The sequence below is a fragment of the Capra hircus genome, chromosome 12, assembly GCF_001704415.2.
Source record: "Capra hircus breed San Clemente chromosome 12, ASM170441v1, whole genome shotgun sequence".
In the NCBI taxonomy this organism is placed as follows: domain Eukaryota; kingdom Metazoa; phylum Chordata; class Mammalia; order Artiodactyla; family Bovidae; genus Capra; species Capra hircus.
The window spans coordinates 45,707,039-45,726,476 of NC_030819.1; the positions used below are offsets into that span (position 1 = coordinate 45,707,039).

Here is a 19,438-nt window from a genome sequence, read left to right on the forward strand (position 1 = left end):
TGAGCTTTAAGTCAACTTTTCACTCTCCTCTTTCACTTTCTTCAAGAGGCTTTTTAGTTCCTCTTCACTTTCTTCCATAAGGGTGCTGTCATCTGCATATCTGAGGTTATTGATATTTCTCTTGGCAATCTTGATTCCAGCTTGTGTTTCTTCCAGTTCAGCGTTTTTCATGATGTACTCTGCATATAAGGTAAATAAGCAGGGTGACATTAAACACTTTGACGTACTCCTTTTCCTATTTGGAACCAGTCTGTTGTTCCATGTCCAGTTCTAACTGTTGCTTCCAACCTAGATGGCATATTAAAAGCAGAGACTTTACTTTCCCAACAAAGATCCATTTAGTCAAGGCTATAGTTTTTCCAGTAGTCATGTATGGATGTGAAAATTGAACTCTAAAGAATGCTGAGAGCTGAAGAATTGATGCTTTTGAACTGTGGTTTTGGAGAAGACTCTTGAGAGTCCCTTGGACTGCAAGGAGATCCAACCAGTCCATCCTAAAGTAAATAAATCCTGAATATTCATTGGAAGGACTGATGCAGAAGCTGAAACTCCAATATTTGGCTACCTGATGCAAGGATCTGACTTATTGAAAAAGAACCTGATGCTGGGAAAGATTGAACACTGGTAGAGAAGGGGATGACAGAGGGTGAGATGGTTGGATGGCATTACCTAGTCAATGAACATGAGTTTGAGTAAACTCCAGGAGTTGGTGATGGACAGGGAGGCCTGGCATGCTGAAGTCCATGTGTTCCCAAAGAGTCGGACTCGGCTGAGTGACTGAACTGTACTGAACTGAAATAATATGTCTTTATAGGGACATATACTTTTGTATTCTTTTTGCAGTAACATGAGTGGATCTAGAGATTGTCATATTGAGTGAAGTAAATCAGAAGCAGAAACAATATATGGCATTCCTTATGTGTGGAGCCTAAAAAGACATGAAAGATATAAACTTATGTACAAAACAGAAGTAGACTCACAAATGGAAACAGTGGCAGACTTTATATTTTGGGGCTCCAAATCACTGCAGATGATGACAGCAGCCTTGAAATTAAAAGAAACCTGCCCTTTGTAAGAAAGCCATGACTAACCTAGACTGTATATTAAAAAGCAGAAACATTACTTTGCTGACAAAGGTCCGTCTAGCCAAAGCTATAATTTTTCCAGTAGTCATATGGATGTGAAAGTTGGACTAAAAAGATAGCTGAGTGCTGAAAAATTGATACTTTTGAACTATGGTGTTGGAGATGACTTGAGAATCACTTGAACTGCAAGGAGATCTGACTAGTCAATCTTAAAGGAAATCAGTTTTGAATATTCATTGGAAGGACTGATGCTAAAGCTAAATTTCCAATACTTTGACCACCTGATGTAACAAGTTCACTTATTCGAAGTGATTCCCTGATGCTGGGAAAGATTGAAGGCAGGAACAGAAGGGTATGACAGAGAATGAGATGCTTGGATGGCATCACCAACTCAATGGACATAAGCCTGAGTAAACACCAGGAGATGGTGAAGGACAGGGAAGCCTGGAGTGCTGCAGTCCATGATTTCACAAAGAATTGAACACAACTAAGTGAGTGAACCACAACAATTTACAGAACGAACCTATGTTTGATACAAATAAAGATAGTTGGTGAGTTTGGGAAGGACTGGCACATGCTGCAATATTTGAAAATGGATAACCAACAAGGGCCTACTCTATAGTGCTTGGAGCTCTGCTCAATGTTATGTGGCAGCCCGGATGGAAGGGGAGTTTAGGGGAGAATGGATACATATGTATGTGTGGCTGAGTCCCTTTGCTGTCCACCAGAAACTATCACAATGTTATTAATTGGCTGTAATTCAATACAAAATAAAAGTTTAATAACAAGAAATAATATATATTTATTAACTATTATTTTCATTTTATAGATGAGGAAGTGTGCCTTATGAGGGAAAAGGCATAGCTCAATGATGAAAACTGGTAAGTGGAACAGGTAGGGTTTAAACTACATTCCTCTAACTCTTCTCTGTCAAATAGTGTAGTTTGAGAATAAAAGAACATTAATTGATGTCTCCTCTGAGCCTAAATAAATTTAACTCATAAAATTAAATATATCTATATCAATAGCTCAGGTACTAAAAATGTCTGACCAGGAAAAATACAAGAGTCACTAAAAAAAAAAAAAGCCAAATATGACCTTCTTTTTATATATTCATCATATCCACAATGAGAAATGTAGGTCACTGAAGGTATTTCAGAACAGCCATCCCTCTGAAAATGTTTGTCCTTTGGGCTGGCACCATGCAGGGTCCATCTGTTGCTTCACCCCTGGCTGCAATAGATTGGTCCAGAACTGGGCAGCTGCATCACATTTATTCATACAGATCCCCTTTCTGGGAATTAAAAAGTCAGTACTGCAAAAAACGTACTTCATCTCTCCTGGGCTGAATGATCCTGTAATGTGGATAATAAGAGCATCCCACAGTGATATGTTTCACCACAAGGACTAGAATGAACAAGAAAGCTGTTCTGCAAAGAGTGAGAAAATAATTAGTTGTAAATGTAGACAGTGTTGACAGATTCAGAGATAACACTACAACTTTTCCAATCCCTGGTTCTAGTATATTATTAAACACAAAATATTACTAAGTATTTTTCCTTCTCCTTAGGTTCTTTCAGATGCACTCATGGCCTTATAATCATTATTTACTTATTGATTAGTTAGCCTCAGTGGACTTATATTTATCACAACATAGTCAAGTATATATCAAATATTGGGAGAAACTCTCTAGACAATGATTCACCATTGTTTCTTCTTATGTTCTGTGTAGTTGTGACATGTGTCAGTACATGCTAGACCACCAGTTAAAAACCCTGAAATATCAAAAAAAATCAATATTTGGTGCTTGGTAACTGTCGTTTTTCTATCTTATCTTCTTGATAGCAGTCATTCAGGATAAGATTCTAGTACTAAATATATAAAAATCTTCTATTCTGTGCCTTATCCCCCATGTAATATAGTCAATCATACTCATCAGTTTTCCAATTATGTTTCCAATATTTCACAAATTTCCTTATTACTACAATAATTGGTGTTTATAAAAATTCGTTTTCTTACCTTATTACTATGGCATGTAATTCATGCAGCTTCCATATCATCTTCACATTCCTGTTCAACCTCCATTCAATTTAAGTTGAAAACAGGCGGCCTCAAAACGCTGACTTCATATACTTAAAAGAAGACCACAGAGAATTCATTAATTTATTCCATTTAATATCATTGTCTTATATATATATATATATATATATATATATATATATATATATATATATATATATATATATATATATACATATGTGGCCTGAAGAACTATGAACAGAGGTTCGTGGCATTATATAGGAGGCAACGACCAAGACCATCCCCAAGGAAAAAAAAAAAATGCAATAATAGCAAAATGGTTGCCTAAGGAGAACTTACAAATAGCTGAGAAAAGAAAAGAAGCAAAAGGAAAATGAGAAAAGGAAAGATCTACCCATCTGAATGCACAGTTCCAAAGAATAGCAAGGAGAGATAAGAATGCCTCCCTAAGTGATCAATGCAAAGAAATAGAGGTAAACAATAGAATGGGAAAGACTAGAGATATCTTCAAGAAAACTAGAGATACCAAGGGAACATTTCATACAAAAATGGGCACTCTAAAGGACAGAAATGGTATGGAACATATAGAAGCAGAAGATATTAAGAAGAAGTGGCAAGAATACACAGCAGAATTCATGCGAATTGCTGGGCTGGATGAAGCATAAGCTGGAATCAATATTGCTGGGAGGAATATCAATAACCTCAGATTATGCAGATAACACCACCCTTATGACAGAAAGTGAAGAGGAACTGAAGAGCCTCTTGATGAAAGTGAAATAGGAGAGGGATAAGCTGGCTTAAAACTCAACATCCAAAAGACTAAGATCAGGCATTATTTCCCATCACTTCATGGCAAATATATGGCAAACAATGAAACCAGTGAGAGGCTTTATTTTTGGGTGGACTCCAAAATTACTTTAGATGGTAACTGTAGCCATGAAATTTAAAGATTCTTGCTCCTTAGAAGAAAAGCTATGCCCAGCCTAGACAGCATAATAAAAAGCAGAGATATTACTTTGCCAACAAAGGTCCATCTAGTCAAGGCTATGGTTTTCCAATAGTCATGTATGGATGTTAAGTTTGGATTATAAAGAAAGCTGAACGGTGAAGAATTGATGCTTTTGAAGTATGGTATTGGAGAAGACTCTTGAGAGTCCCCTGGACTGCAAGGAGATCCAACCAATCCATCCTAAAGGAAAGCAGTCCTGAATATTCATTGGAAAGCCTGATGCTGAACCTGAACCTCCAGTACTTTGGCCACCTTATGTAAAGAACTGAGTAATTAGAAAAGACCCTGATGCTGGGCAAGATTAAAGGCAGGAGGAGAAGGAGATGACAGAGGATGAGATGGTTGGATGGCATCGCTGACTCAATGGATATGAGTGTGAGCAGGTTCCAGTGGTCAGTGATGGACAATGAAGGCTGGCGTGCTGTAGTCCATTGGATTGGAAAGAGTCAGATATGAATGAGTAACTGAACTGAACTGATATTATTTTCTTATGTTCAGCATGACACTTACCTCAGGGTCTCCTCCTTTAGCTTCATGTTTTTTATGTAATCTACCCACCAAGAATGAGGATTACGTTTTGAAACTGAATTTCAAATTTACTCTTGGATATATTTTTAAAGGTCACAACATTCTTCTTACTCTAAACCCAAGATTTCTTCTCCCATAGACTATGACTAAATTCTCTCCCTTAGATTGTCACTATCAGCTTCCATGACATGGTTTCCATCAGTATTTTATACACTTCCTGGCAAAGTTTATGTAAATGTATTAAGAAACTGGTTAGTGGGTCCTCCCACCTCTGCATATTACTCATTACTGCCTATCTTTCCACACCTTTTTTCACCTTATTCATTTTTTTAAGACACATTACTTGCTGTTTTGTGTCCAAGTCTTTTATTGCAATGTTTTTATAATTCAATATATGGTTTTATATTTTTTAATATAAATTTATTTAATTGGAGATTAATTACCTTACAATATTGTATTGGTTTTGCCATATATCTGTAAGTAGCATGTTTTTGGTGTAGTGGTAGACTGAGCAGGAAGAGATTTAGTTTAATCCATTTGTAGTCCATTTGATATTATAGGTTGCATTTTGTAAAATAAACCAGTCAGAAGTTTAGTTTTGTGTAGGTTATGAAGTCCCTTGGGATTTACTTCATTTAGCTAGAAAATGAGAGTTTCAGAGTTAAGTATCTACCAGTAAAGATCTCTTGGCCACCTTTTGTGCAAGCTCCAACTATATAATTTCCACAAATCAAGCTTAAACCTGAAGTACAAGGTCAAATTATTGTAACCATATGCATATCCTATGATGTGGCAAGTCACATCTAAATATATTTTCAACAGAAACATATTCATATGTCAATTTAAAAAGAAAGTACTAAATATTTATAGGAGCAGTATTCATAACAGCCCCAAGCTTAAAACTACATAAATCCCCACTGAAAACAGAAATGATGAATAATTTATAGAGTGAAATACTATACAACAATGAGAATAAATCATTCATTTGCTGTACTTAATAATATGCATCAATTTCAAACCAAGTGCTGAGCTAAAGAAACCTCAAACTATATATATATATATATATACATATACATATATATATTCGTGTCTTATTTCCTTTATATCAAGTGAAAAAATAAATATGAACTAATCTGCTAGAATCCTGGATAACAATAACTTTGGGGAATTGCATAGTGACTTCAAGATATAATGAGAAGCATTCTTGATGCATTTCAGAAATATTGACAATTTTCTGTTTCTTGATCTGAGTGTTGGTTATGCAAGTGTGCTGCTAATGAAAATTTATCACATTGTAGAATGATATATGCATATTTCTATATGAATATTTTCTTTCAATAAAATATGTTAAAATATTAGCTAATATCAAAGATCTAAAGATTATATCCACTTGAAATCTTTTCATAGGTTTGTTTTGATTACATGTAATTAAACTGTAAAACATCTTAAGCTTGTTTATTTTCAACACATGCCAAATTTTCTAACTATTATCTGTGTCATATCACAGACTTCATATAATTCTTATATGTTCCAAGGAAAATATAATGGGTATTTTTCAAGAAGATTGAAATATTCCCAAAAGACTACTTTTTTCTCTCCCTAAAAAGCTCTTACTCATCTTTGAAGAACTAGCTCAGTTGGTACCTCCTCTGTGAAAGCTTATCATTTGCACCACAGGGCAGAAGCTGTTCCCTACTTTGTGAACCACATACAGAGTTATTAACTTTGACAGCTTTTAAGGCATTGTGTTGAGATGACCTCGTCACAGTTTCAACTTCTCTACTAGATTGTGAGTTTCTCAAGAGCAAGAGCATCCCTTTATGCATTATAGTCTCACTAACACTTAAAAAATACATATAAAATATCTAGAAATAATTTCAACCAAAAAATGTTGGAAACTACATGGAAGACAGGATGAAAGTACTCCAAATTAAGTTATATCAGTCAGGAACTAAGTACTTGAACTATGTGTTGCATGGTTCTTTTAGAATTACTTATATTGATATTTCCTCTTTTTTTTTTGTTCACAAATTTATTTACAGCTCAAATAGATTATTCAATTATGGCTTCCAGTTTGAGAGGCTCAAATAATTTGAAGAAAGTGATTATAACTGGGCTCAGGAAGCAAAGGCTCAATCTGCATTGCCCATATCACAGTATACTACATTTGATGGCAAATACGTATTTGAAATATGGTTAATCTATATAATATATTTGTATTTATGTGTGTGTGTGATTTATTTTTAGTTACTCTCTCTAAGCTTCAAAAAAACTTTCTGGTTTGGCATGTGGGCCAGCGGAGCAAGGAAGCCTGGTGTGCTGCAGTCCATGGGGTTGCAAAGAGGCAGAAATGACAGCAACTAAACAACAACAACCACCAGTGGAGAAGGCTGGTAAGGTAAAAGAAATAAGACTAGGTCAGTGGCATTAAATCAAGAGATCTATATTAAAGAGTTTAGCACTAAAATTTCTTTTAAAAAGACCTATCCATTATTTCAGTTCATTAATAAAACAACTCTCATTTTTCTACCACTGAGGAGTCTTGTTATATTGATTTTTCCATTGTCATCATAACTAGGGAGCAGTTTTAAGAAAACTGTTGCCGTGCTGCAGCAATCAAAACAACAACAACAACAACAACAACAACAACAACAAAATTCTGGCCTCAGCCACAGCGATACTTAGGTCTTCTCTGAAAACTAATATACTTCGATCTTCTGGATATTTTAAATCATGTTCCTTATAGCTTCCTCTATGCATTTTCAGAAAAAAAAAAAAAGTATAAATTGTAATCCCTCTCCAGAAAATGTCTTTACTGTATTTGTTTTGTACAAAGCATAGCCCTGTGACTGAGTCAGGAAGTAAAAAACATCTGAAGTTAGCTTAACTTCACTTCAAGGGGTAGACAGCTTTGTAATTGCCAAGTGGGATTAAGTGATGGTATCTGAAAGGAAAAGATAAGGGGGTCATCTTCCTGTAGAAAATGCAGAAACAAAGGGAAATATTTAGAGAAATAAACCAATAATAATATTAATAGACAAACTCTATTGATTGTTCATTCTCTCAACATTTTGCATTATTTATTTCATTTAATTTCCTTTGCAAGATTTAAGCTGTCTTTATTACAGTCTTATTCTCATGTAACAAATCAGTGTGTGCTGCATACTTAGTTGCTTCAGTCTTGTCTAACTCTTTGCTACCCCGTGGACTGACTTCAGCCCACCAGGATTCTTTGTCCATGGTATTTTCTAGGCAGGAACGCAGAGTGGGTTGCCATGCCCTCCTCCAGAGGATCTTCCCAGCCCAGGGATCAAACTCTCAGTCTCTGGTATCTCCTGCATTGCAGGTGGATTCTTTCCTGCTGAATCACTGGAAAAAAAATCTTAGGTAATTTAAATATTTTGCTACAAATTATAAATCTTCCCTGGTGGCTCAGAGGGTAAAGCGTCTGCCTGCAATGCTGGAGACCTGGGTTCGATCCCTGGGTTGGGAAGATCCCCTGGAGAAGGAAACGTAACCCACTCCAGTACTCTTGCCTGGAAAATCCCAGGGACGGAGGAGCCTGGTAGGCTACAGTCCATGGGGTTGCAAAGAATTGGACATGACTGAGCGACTTCACTTTCCTTTCACTTTAACAAATTATGAACATTGAATAGTAAGGGTGGGTTTAAAATTCACCCAAATAACATATGACCTGAATCTTTAATGATTCTACTTATGCTGCCTTGTTTAAAAATGTTCATAAAGACATGTGAAGCATCATACAAATTATTCTTTGGAATGAAACAATAGCTCTTACAGATCCTACTTTTAACATAATGTATTTCATTCTTGTTGGAAGTATTTATGTAAGATATCCTGAGTAATTTCCAGAAGTAGAAAGGGATAGTGTTCATGGATAAAAATATGCAATATGCACACTAGTCACATCTATGTAGACACTTCCAGGGATAAGAGCACAATCTTTGATAATTGAGAACTTAAATAAATGGGTGTTATAATAAACATGTCAATCATTTTAAACTAATTTTTATGTTCAATGTAATTGCAATTAGATTTTTAATAAAAGTATGCCATCAAAAGTTTATTAGAATTTATTTATAATTACAGAAAATTAAAAGGAGAAACTATAGGAAAAAAAATATTTCAAATTACAAACTACCAATGAATTTTAAAATGTTAATCTTAGAGTTTAAGTGCAACTTGTAAACATTTTTCTAAAAACACATTTAGTAATATGTAACAAACTTCATACACAAAAGTCTAGTAATTCTCCATTTAAGAGTAAGAACAAGGAAAAGAATAATTTAACAAAGTGTTCTTCACAGAAATGTACTTCATTACATTCATTTTATAAAATGAAAAAATAGGATTTCAACATATGAATTCTGAATTTTGGGAGGATGTCAATATTCAGTACATAACCAATGAGAGAGTGGTGAGAGTGGTTAGAATAAAAAGATCTATTTAGTGGAGCCCTGGATATTGAGAAGAAATGAAAACAAGATGCAATTAGATTAGGCCAGTATATGAAGGGGCTATGAAGCTACAGAGTGCAAAGTCCCTCTGTAGTTCTCAAGGTCTGAATGTTCTGCCTCCTACATGGCAGAGTATCCATAAGCTTTAGATTTTTCTAGTAGGATCAGCAGTGGTCTCTGGGAGGAAAGGGAGAGAGACAAGTGATTTATTCGAAAAATGCAGAGGCAAAAAGTGCAAAAACCCCAGATGAGGTATATTTGAACAGTCACTGGCATGGGTTGCCTTCTTAAACATTATTGAGTTACTTTTTTTTTTTAGGCAAAAGTACATTTTTTTTTTTCAACTTGAGAGATTCTTTTTATTCTCATGACTCTATTTCATACTTAATTTTTTTTAATTTTTTTTAAATTTTTTTATTTTTTTTTAAATTTTAAAATCTTGGAACGCATGTAAAAGTACATTTTGAATGGTTAATATTTAATTAGGCACTGAAACTAGCATATGCACTATTACATTTTTAGTTTTTAAAAAAACTTTATGTATTGGAGTAAGATTCCTGACCTGTATGCAGCATTTACTACAGAGAACTGTGCAGAAATTGCATACTATCCACGTAGACAGATTTCCATTATACTTTGCCTATTGATAGAATATAAAAAGCTTTGAATTTGACCAGGCTGTCCATTCATTCATCTCTGAAAAATTAAGTGACATTTTATTTTAGCTACTAACAGCATTAAAAAGCTTATACGTTAGGTAGCTTCTCACAATGTTATTTATGCTCAATGGCATTTAGCACATAGTACAGAGTGCATCTTCATATCCAGATTCAAATAGAGATGTCTCATTTGAGTGCCATATGCTAAAGAACTGGTATTTTGAGACAGAAGTACTAATAACCTGAGTTTCTTAACCACCAATATGGACTTCTTATTCTGAAAACTTGTCTTCTTGGCCACATCATACAGTGCCAGTGAAGTAATGCCAACAATTGCCCTGTTGTGTATTAACCCAGCAGTAGAGCACTAGGTCCGTCTGATGATGGTGGCAGGCACTATTATCATATCCAGGTAAATAAAAGCCCATATTTTGAAATACCAATTTGAGATTCAAGTCAAGGGTACAATATATTAAGAACTGAGTTTTCAACAATCTGGTATACTGAATGATATAAACAACTACGGAAATTGATGGCAAGTATACCCAGGATGAGTTCCTAGCTACTGTTGTTTAATCACTCGGTCATGTCCAACCTTTTTGTAGCCCCATGGACTGGGGCTCCTTTTCTCTTGGGATTTCCCAGGCAAGAAAACTGGAGTGGGTTGCCATTTCCTTCTCTAGGGGATCTCCTTGACCCAGGGATCAAATCCAGGTTTCCCCCATTGCAGGCAGACTCTACCACTGAGCCACCAGGGAAGTTATTACTTGCTATGGAGACATTTTTTCAAATGCAGTTACTCAAATAACATAGCCATAGAGATATTATTTTGCAGACTAAGGTCTGTCTAGTCAAGGCTATGATGTTTCCAGTAGTCATGTATGGATGTGAGCGTTGGACTGTGAAGAAGGCTGAGTGCCAAAGAATTGATGCGTTTGAACTGTGGTGTTGGAGAACTCTTGAGAGTCCCTTGGACTGCAAGGAGATCCAACCAGTCCATTCTGAAGGAGATCAGCCCTAGGATTTCTTTGGAAGGAATGATGCTCAAGCTGAAACTCTAGTACTTTGGCCAGCTCATGCGAAGAGTTGACTCATTGGAAAAGACTTTGATGCTGGGAGGGATTGGGGGCAGGAGGAGAAGGGGACGACAGAGGATGAGATGGCTGGATGGCATCACTGACTCGATGGACGTGAGTCTGAGCGACCTCCGGTAGTTGGTGATGGACAGGGAGGCCTGGCGTGCTGCGATTCATGGGGTTGTAAAGAGTCGGACATGACTGAGCGACTGAACTGAACTGAACTGAACTGAACTGAACTGAAGATCATCCTGCAAAGTGTATAAGAAATGTGAAGTTAGGGTGACAAAGAATGACAATAATGTTATGCAAGTCAAACTTGGAAATTACATTAAGTATGTCTGTTCTCAGAGAAAAGCAGTAAATCCATTTTGTGTAAACATTTATTTTATTGTAGCAAAGCAACTTGTATACTTTTGAACATCACCTTTCCTTTCCAGTGAAACAGAAATAAAAATTTAGCAACAAACAGAAAGTTATAATTGAGAATGTCAATTGAAAATAATATCCTACAGGTTCTACTGATTTTTCCATTGAGTGGAAGGGCTCAAGTCATAATCAGGAGAGAATTTTATGTTAAAAGTGTCACCTTAAATTGCAAGGATGTTCATAAACATTACAACTAAACATGCCAAAGGAAAAGACACGTTGTCAAAATACCCAGTTAGCCCAATCAAACATCTCAAACCCACCCTTTGCTGACCTTCTGTAACTCCATTTTTAAATGTTTTTTTTTTTCCTTTTTCTAAACAAGAGAAAGTTGACAGATACAAGTTGGTAAATGCTAACTGTCTATTCACACAAGACACAGTATAATGTCTGAGCCCAATATCTAGAAAAAGAACAAAAGCTAAACATTTTGTGCCCTATTACACAGGAGCTTAGTAACCCTCCAGCTTTCAGAAGAGCTAAGCGAACATAAGATTTTGCTTTTTCCCTAGAGCATGGTAGTGTTGATTCCATAGAGTTTTTGTAGAGACATGAAGGATAAAAATTGATTTGGAACAGAAAGGGGTGGAGATTCTTTTTCCCACTAAATTCTGCTCAAAGTAATGTTGAGAAACATGGCATAAGGAAGAAAAGAGACCTCAAAAACAGGATGACTTTGCACAAGAAGGGAAAAAAAATACTGCAACTTGCTCTCAGGGACTAGAGAAAATTAAAAAAAAAAAAAAAAAAAGGATAGAAAGAAAGAAAAGAGAGCCAGAATCCATTAGTGTTCCATAGTCATCCTCTCCTTTATCTTCATCTCCTTCCTCTTTCCCATCAACTTCATCGTCTTCACCTTCACCTTCATCCCATCATTCATGAATATCTTCCAATCCTTCCTCCTCCTCATGTTTTTCCTCTCCTTCCCCTTCTTCATCATCCATCTCAGGAATTATGTAGTACTGTAATGGATTTGGCCAAACATCATCTTCGATGGCCTCTCCTAACTTATCTGCACCTGGATCAGAATGATCAGTAAACCAGGTGAAGAAACTCTCTGGTTCCTCATGCTGTCTCTTCCTGCTGGCTCTCTTCTCTGTTTCTTCTTGTGTGTTTAGTCAAATCCTTTCTGGTTTCCATTTGATTTCAGCGCACTTTGAAGATGAATCACCACTCTCATTCAGATGAAATTCTTTGGAGAGAATTTTACTTTTGAAGTAAGAGTTTTCATTAAAACAAAAATCTATTCTGTAACCTGATTTAACATCTTCAAATTCTGTCAATTCAATTCCTATCAAGTAGTGCAGCATTCTTCTTCCTCCTCCACAAGCAGTACAGACACTTGTAGATGGTTGGCAAATAGTGTCACCCCAAAATTATGGAGTTTGGTGAACAATTCTGACAGCCTCTGGAAAAAAAAAAGGTTGATGGAGTTTGTTATATTTCTGTTCTTTCAGAGTCTCTTCACTGGCTAGTTCATTAAATCTGTCATTTGCTTCATCAATATGTTCAGTTGCTTCTTGCTGTTCTTTTCTCCCTTCAGCAAGTTTGGAGAAGCAGACATTTACTGTGATCCAGAGGAAGGAGTCAGCCTCAGTTTATTTGGTCTCTTTACCTAATGTGGAAATGAAGACTGGTGTTTGGGAGATGTGCTGTGGGAAAAGCCAAAAATCAAATCAAGGGAAAACCCATACACAAGGAGCTCTGAGACCTCGTATTACTTAATTTCAATTCTCCTAACAGTTTTTTGAGGCAGGCACACATTTTTCTCTCCATGGTAATTAGTGAAAGTGATAATGTTAGTCGCTCACTGTGTCCAACTCTTTGTGACTCCATGGATTATAACCAATCAGGCTTCTCTGTCCATGGAATTCTCCAGACAAGAATACTGAAGTGAATTGCCATTCTCTTCTCCAGGGGATCTTCCTGACCCAGAGATTGAACCAGGGTCTCCTGCATAGCAGGTGGATTCTTTATTGTCTGAGCCACCAGGGAAGACCAAAATGAAAGTGAAAGTTGTTCAATTGTGTCAGACTCATTGTGACCCCATGGATTATACAGTCCATGGAATTCTTCAGGCCAGAATACTGGAGTGGGTAGCCTTCCTCTTATCCAGGGGATGTTCCCAACCCAGTAATCAAACCCAGGTCTCCCACATTGCAGGCAGATTCTTTACCAGCTGTGCCACAAGGGTAGCGCAAGAATACTGGGGTGTGGTAGACTATCTCTTCTCCAGTGGATCTTCACAACCCAGAAATCAAGCTGGGGTCTCCTGCATTGCAGGTGGATTCTTTACCAACAGAGCTATCGGGGCAGCCCAATTCATAAACAGGCATATAATATTTAGAGAGCCTGAAGAACTCAAACACATCTCACAGTTAGAGGACAAACTCAAGCTGTCAATTTAGGTCTGTCCAGCTCCAAAGTCCACCAAAGGCATGTCTGATCCACAAAGGAAACACAGGTGATAAGCCTAAACACATTAAGAGAAATAAAGAACTAAAACAGTAAAACTACTTAAAGGCCTTTATCAGAGAATTCTTATAATGAATTTATTACTTTAGAAAACAAATCTGATAAGAACCAATCAAACAGATTAAAATGGAATGATAGATTAGAGTGGAGAAAAGTATACAACAACTACAGGCTTTTTAGGAAAATCTGAATTAATGTGGGAATAAAAACAACAACAAAAAAAAAGGCAAATTTATGACAGAATAATTAACAGAATAGATAACTGAATGAATATGAGGAACAGAGGATAAGAGAAAGTTAATAATGACTGATATTTGAAAAGTACTAACAGCGTATTTAATATATCTTGAAAGTCAAAAATTCTTGACGTATTTTAGTACCAATATTGTCTGAGTTCTAACATATTTCTTTCTTTACATGTATAGCCTTATTTCACCTCATTGTAGTCCTAAAAATTTAGTATATATATATATATATATATATATATATATATTTGCGATGTACTTTTAAAACTGAACAAGGCTGTGTAAGCTTTTGATATGAGCAAACATACATAACAGAGAGCTCAGCAGCTAATGCAATCTTAATTGTAGTCTGTACTATGGTTACCAAAATGTATTCTTGATTTCCATATATTTGTATGGAGTTAGTGTTGGTATTTGCTGAAATGTAATTTTAGTTAATTCAGTGTGAATTTTTATTTCTAAATAAAGTAGATGTCATTTCGTCTTAGAAAATTCTAAGAAATAAACGGATCTTTAAAATATTTTTCTTAACTATTATTATTCTACAGGCAAGTAGCTGTACATTATCAAGAAAGCACACGTTGCTTATTTTGAGGATTATTTCACGTCTTCTGCTCTTTCTCAGAGAAGAAACGATTTGGTTATTTGAATTACTGTCAGCAACACAAATGTTTAATTCAAATTGAGATATAAACCAATTATGTTAGGAGAGGATCATTGACAACTGTAGCATTCCAGGAACTTTGGCCCTGGCTGGCGCAGAATGAGCAAAGAAAAGCATTAGGAGACCCATAAGGAGTGTTTATTTCCATAATTCATGCTAAAGAACTGAATTTGGAGACATTCTTAACTCTCTGAAAAAAGTAAAGTCAATACAAACTCAAGTTTGTTTGTTTGTTTTTCTAGATGGCTTAGTAACATCATTAAAGCATCCAAATGTTAACTTTCCCACAAAACACTAGCAGGCATGAGACAAAAAGTCCCTGTAATCCTGCTTCTCCCAGTAAGCTAAAATGTATTGCATGTTTACAAGCATTGTGTAATCTATCTTTACATATTTTTCTCATTCAATTCACACATCAGGTGCTATTTTTACCCTGATTTTACAAACATATAAAGTGAGAGGCAAAGAGTTATATGATTTGCCTTAATCACCCATTTATTTTTCTTTTTAGCTCCAAAATTACTCAACAAATTTGAGGAAAGGTTCTTAGTGAATAGGCACTTTGGTTTATCAACAACAATCATGAGTTCTCCATTCAAAGAAGACACTTAAAAAACACATATCTCATTCCATCTTATCTAAACAGATAACTTGCTTTGACTCAACCGCAAATATTCATATATTTTGAAATAGCATTTTGGAAAGAAGTCTCCAGAAAATAGATAAGATACTATAATTACCAGAATCAGAATGATCTGTTTGTTTTTTTAATGTTTTTTGAAATTTTTAATTACTTTCAACAATCACCTAGCATACATTCAAATATACCGACTGAGCTGGTAGGATCTGCACATGCTCATCATCTTAGAATGATGATGAGCTCATCTTAGTCAACTCTATAGTAACTGGGATGCTCAGACATCTTTTAGAACAGAATTTTGAATCAATATTGGTCAGGGAAAATAATACAAAAACAAAGAAACAAAACAAATTAAAAAACCATAAACTACCTTATATAACTACCTATAAACTGCCTTATGTAATTTAGGAATAAACTTTTTAGCATAGAAATTAAAGGCTAACAGGAAGAGTTGGAATTCAAAAGGCAAGGACGCAATTAAGTCATTGCCAAGACTCAGAAAACTGCCATGGAAGGTCAGGGAAGTATATACTGCAGGACTGGGCCTGCACAGCATTCGATGGATTCGCCTCACAGACTTGCAGGAAAGAGGTGAAATCTCAGAATTCCCAGTCATCTGTTTCAATCTCATCATTTATTTCAATCTCTCACCTAAGTCATGAGGTGGTTGGTTCTCAGGAACATACTGGGAAGCCATAATGAATCTGACATCTACCCAAGAATCTTTCTACAATTCACTAAAAGAAAATGACTTCTTCCCTTCATTCTTCACTATTCTAGTCACATACCTCAAAGTCTGCCTTAGAATTGTAGAGGAAAATGTATTCTGGGAAATGTCATCACCAACTTCTCAGCAATCTCCAAAGTCAGGCTTAGAAGGAGACAATGGTGATGGCAAGCAGCCAACAGGTAATCCAAATTAGGAAACACTAAACCCTTTAGGTCACGTGTCTCCCCCCATGTAATTGTTTACATATGTCATAGCTTAGTGACAACCTTCTTTTGATATCTTCTAATTTAAATATTGAAATATAGAGTTACCCATTATTAACATACATTATGCTAAACTATTCGGGACTGGAAGTAAAGGAAAACAATTGTTTGTACAGATTTGAGAGTTGAATCATAAAGAAGACTGCATACTGAAGAACTGATGCTTTCAAACTCTGGTCCTGGAGAAGACTCTTAAGAGTCTTGGACTGCAAGGAAATCAAACAAGTCACTCTTAAGGGAGATCAACCGTGAATATTCATTGGAAAGACTGATGCTGAAGTGGAAGCTCCAATACTTTGGCCATCCGATGGGAAGAGCTGACACACTGGAAAATACCCTAAAGCTGTGAAAGATTAAAGGCAACGAAGAATGAGGTGGCAGAGGATGAAATGGTTAGATAGCATCACCAATTCAATGAACATGAATTGAGTAAACTCAGGGAGATAGTGAAGGACAGGGGAACCTCACGTGCTGCAGTTTATGGAGTCACAAAGAGTCAGACATGACTTAGAGACCGAACAGCAATAACAATGATCTAAACTAATAACTGAATTAATAATAATAATTTAGATTTTATTTGTGCTGTGCTTAGTCACTCAGCCGTGTCTGACTCTTTGTAACCCCATGGAATATAGACCACCAGGCTCCTTTGTTCATGGGGATTCTCCAGGCAAGAATACTAGAGTGGGTTGCCATGCCCTCCTCCAAGGGATCTTCTCAACCCAGCGATCGAACCCAGGTCTCTCACATTGCAGGTGGTTTCTTTACTATCTGAGCCATCTTGTTATAAAATCTGTTATCCTACAGCTGATCTAAAAGAAAACTAAAATGGCTATTAGAAATTCAATTATGGCTCAGGCTTTCCAAAAACATCTGTTGAGTGTTCAAATTATAATATGTTTTGATTTGTGACCAGTATCTGGAATTGTTTCTCCCATAACCAGAATACCGAAGTCTAGGAGTCAAGGTATGGAAATGGGAGTGACCTTAGTCATTAGGGAGTGATGCCATCAAAGGAGAAGCGGCTGTGCAGGTGCAAGAGGGCTGAAAGGAGCACTCCACGTTCAAAGTCAGTAGGGGCAGCCGTGAGGAGATACCCCATGTCCAAGGTAAGAGAAACCCAAGTAAGATGGTAGGCATTGTGAGAGGGCATCAGAGGGCAGACACACTGGAACCATAAAAACAGAAAACCAGTCAATCTGATCACACGGACCACAACCTTCTCTAAATTAATGAAATTAAGCCATGCCATGAGGGGGCCACCCAAGACAGCGGGTCATGGTGGAGAGGTCTGACAGAATGTGGCCCACTGGAGAAGGGAATGGGAAACCATTTCAATATTCTTGCCTTGAGAACCCCATGAACAGTATGAAAAGGCAAAATGATAGGATACTGAAAGAGGAACTCCCCAGATCAGTAGGTGTCCAATATGCTATTGGAGATCAGTGGAGAAATAACTCCAGAAGGAATGAAGAGATGGAGGCAAAGCAAAAACAATACCCAGCTGTGGATGTGACTGGTGATAGAAGCAAGGTCCAATGCTGTAAAGAGCAATATTGCATATCAACCTAGAATGTTAGGTCCATGAATCAAGGCAAATTGGAAGTGGTCAAACGGGAGATGGCAAGAGTGAATGTCGACATTCTAGGAATCAGGGAACTAAAATGGACTGGAATGGGTGAATTTAACTCAGATGACCATTATATCTACTGGTGTGGGCAGGAATCCCTTAGAAGAAATGGAGTAGCCATCACGGTCAACAAAAGAATCCAAAATATAGTACTCGGATGCAATCTCAAAAACAACAGAATGATCTTTGTTCATTTCCAAGGCAAACCATTCAATATCACAGTAATCCAAGTCTATGCCCCAACCAGTAATGCTGAAAAAGCTGAAGTTGAACGGTTCTATGAAAACCTACAAGACCTGCTAGAAGGGAAAGACTAGAGATCTTTTTTAAAAATTAGAGATACCAAGGGAACATTTCATGCAAAGATGAGCAAAATAAAGGACAGAAATTATATGGACCTAACAGAAGCAGCTGATATTAAGAAGAGGTGGTAAGAATACACAGAAGAACTGTACAAAAAAGGTCTTCACAACCAAGATAATCATGATGGTGTGATCACTCACCTAGAGCCAGACATTCTGGAATGTGAAGTGAAGTGGGCCTTAGAAACCATCACTATGAACAAAGCTAGTGGAGGTGATGGAATTCCAGTTGAGCTATTTCAAATCCTAAAAGATGATACTGTGAAAGTGTTGCACTGAATATGCCAGCAAATTTGAAAAACTCAGCAGTGGCCACAGGACTGGAAAAGATCAGCTTTCATTCCCATCCCAAAGAAAGGCAATGCCAAAGAATGTTCAAAGTACCACACAATTGCACTCATCTCACATGCTAGTAAAGTAATGCTCAAAATTCCACAAGCTAGGCTTCAGCAATATGTGAACCGTGAACTTTCAGATGTTCAAGCTGGTTTTAGAAAAGGCAGAGGAACCAGAGATCAAATTGCCAACATCTGCTGGATCATCAAAAAAGCAAGAGAGTTCCAGGAAAACATCTATTTCTCCTTTATTGACTATGTCAAAACCTTTGACTGTGTGGATCATAATAAACTGTGGAAAATTGAGAGATGGAAATACCAGACCACCTTACCTGCCTCCTAAAAAGTCTGTATGCAGGTCAGGAAGTAACAGTTAGAACTGGATATGGAACAATAGACTGGTTCTAAATATGAAAAGGAGTACATCAAGGCTGTATATTGTCACCCTGCTTATTTAACTTATGTGCAGAGTACATTATGAGAAACGCTGGGCTGGAAGAAGCACAAGCTGGAATCAAGATTGCCAGGAGAAATATCTATAACCTCAGATATGCAGATGACACCACCCTTACGACAGAAAGTGAAGAGGAACTTAAAAGCCTCTTGATGAAAGTGGAAGAGGAGAGTGAAAAAGTTGGCTTAAAGCTCAACATTCAGAAAATGAAGATCATGGCATCCAGTCCCATCACTTCATGGGAAATAGATGGGGAAATAGTGGAAACAATGTCAGTCCTTATTTTGGGGGGCTCCAAAATCACTGCAGATGGTGATTGCAGCCATGAAATTAAAA

General features: G+C 36.7%; 1 pseudogene; it reads right to left on the reverse strand.

Moving 5' to 3' along the window:
* Positions 12,075–12,868, reverse strand: LOC102173479 (annotated as a pseudogene).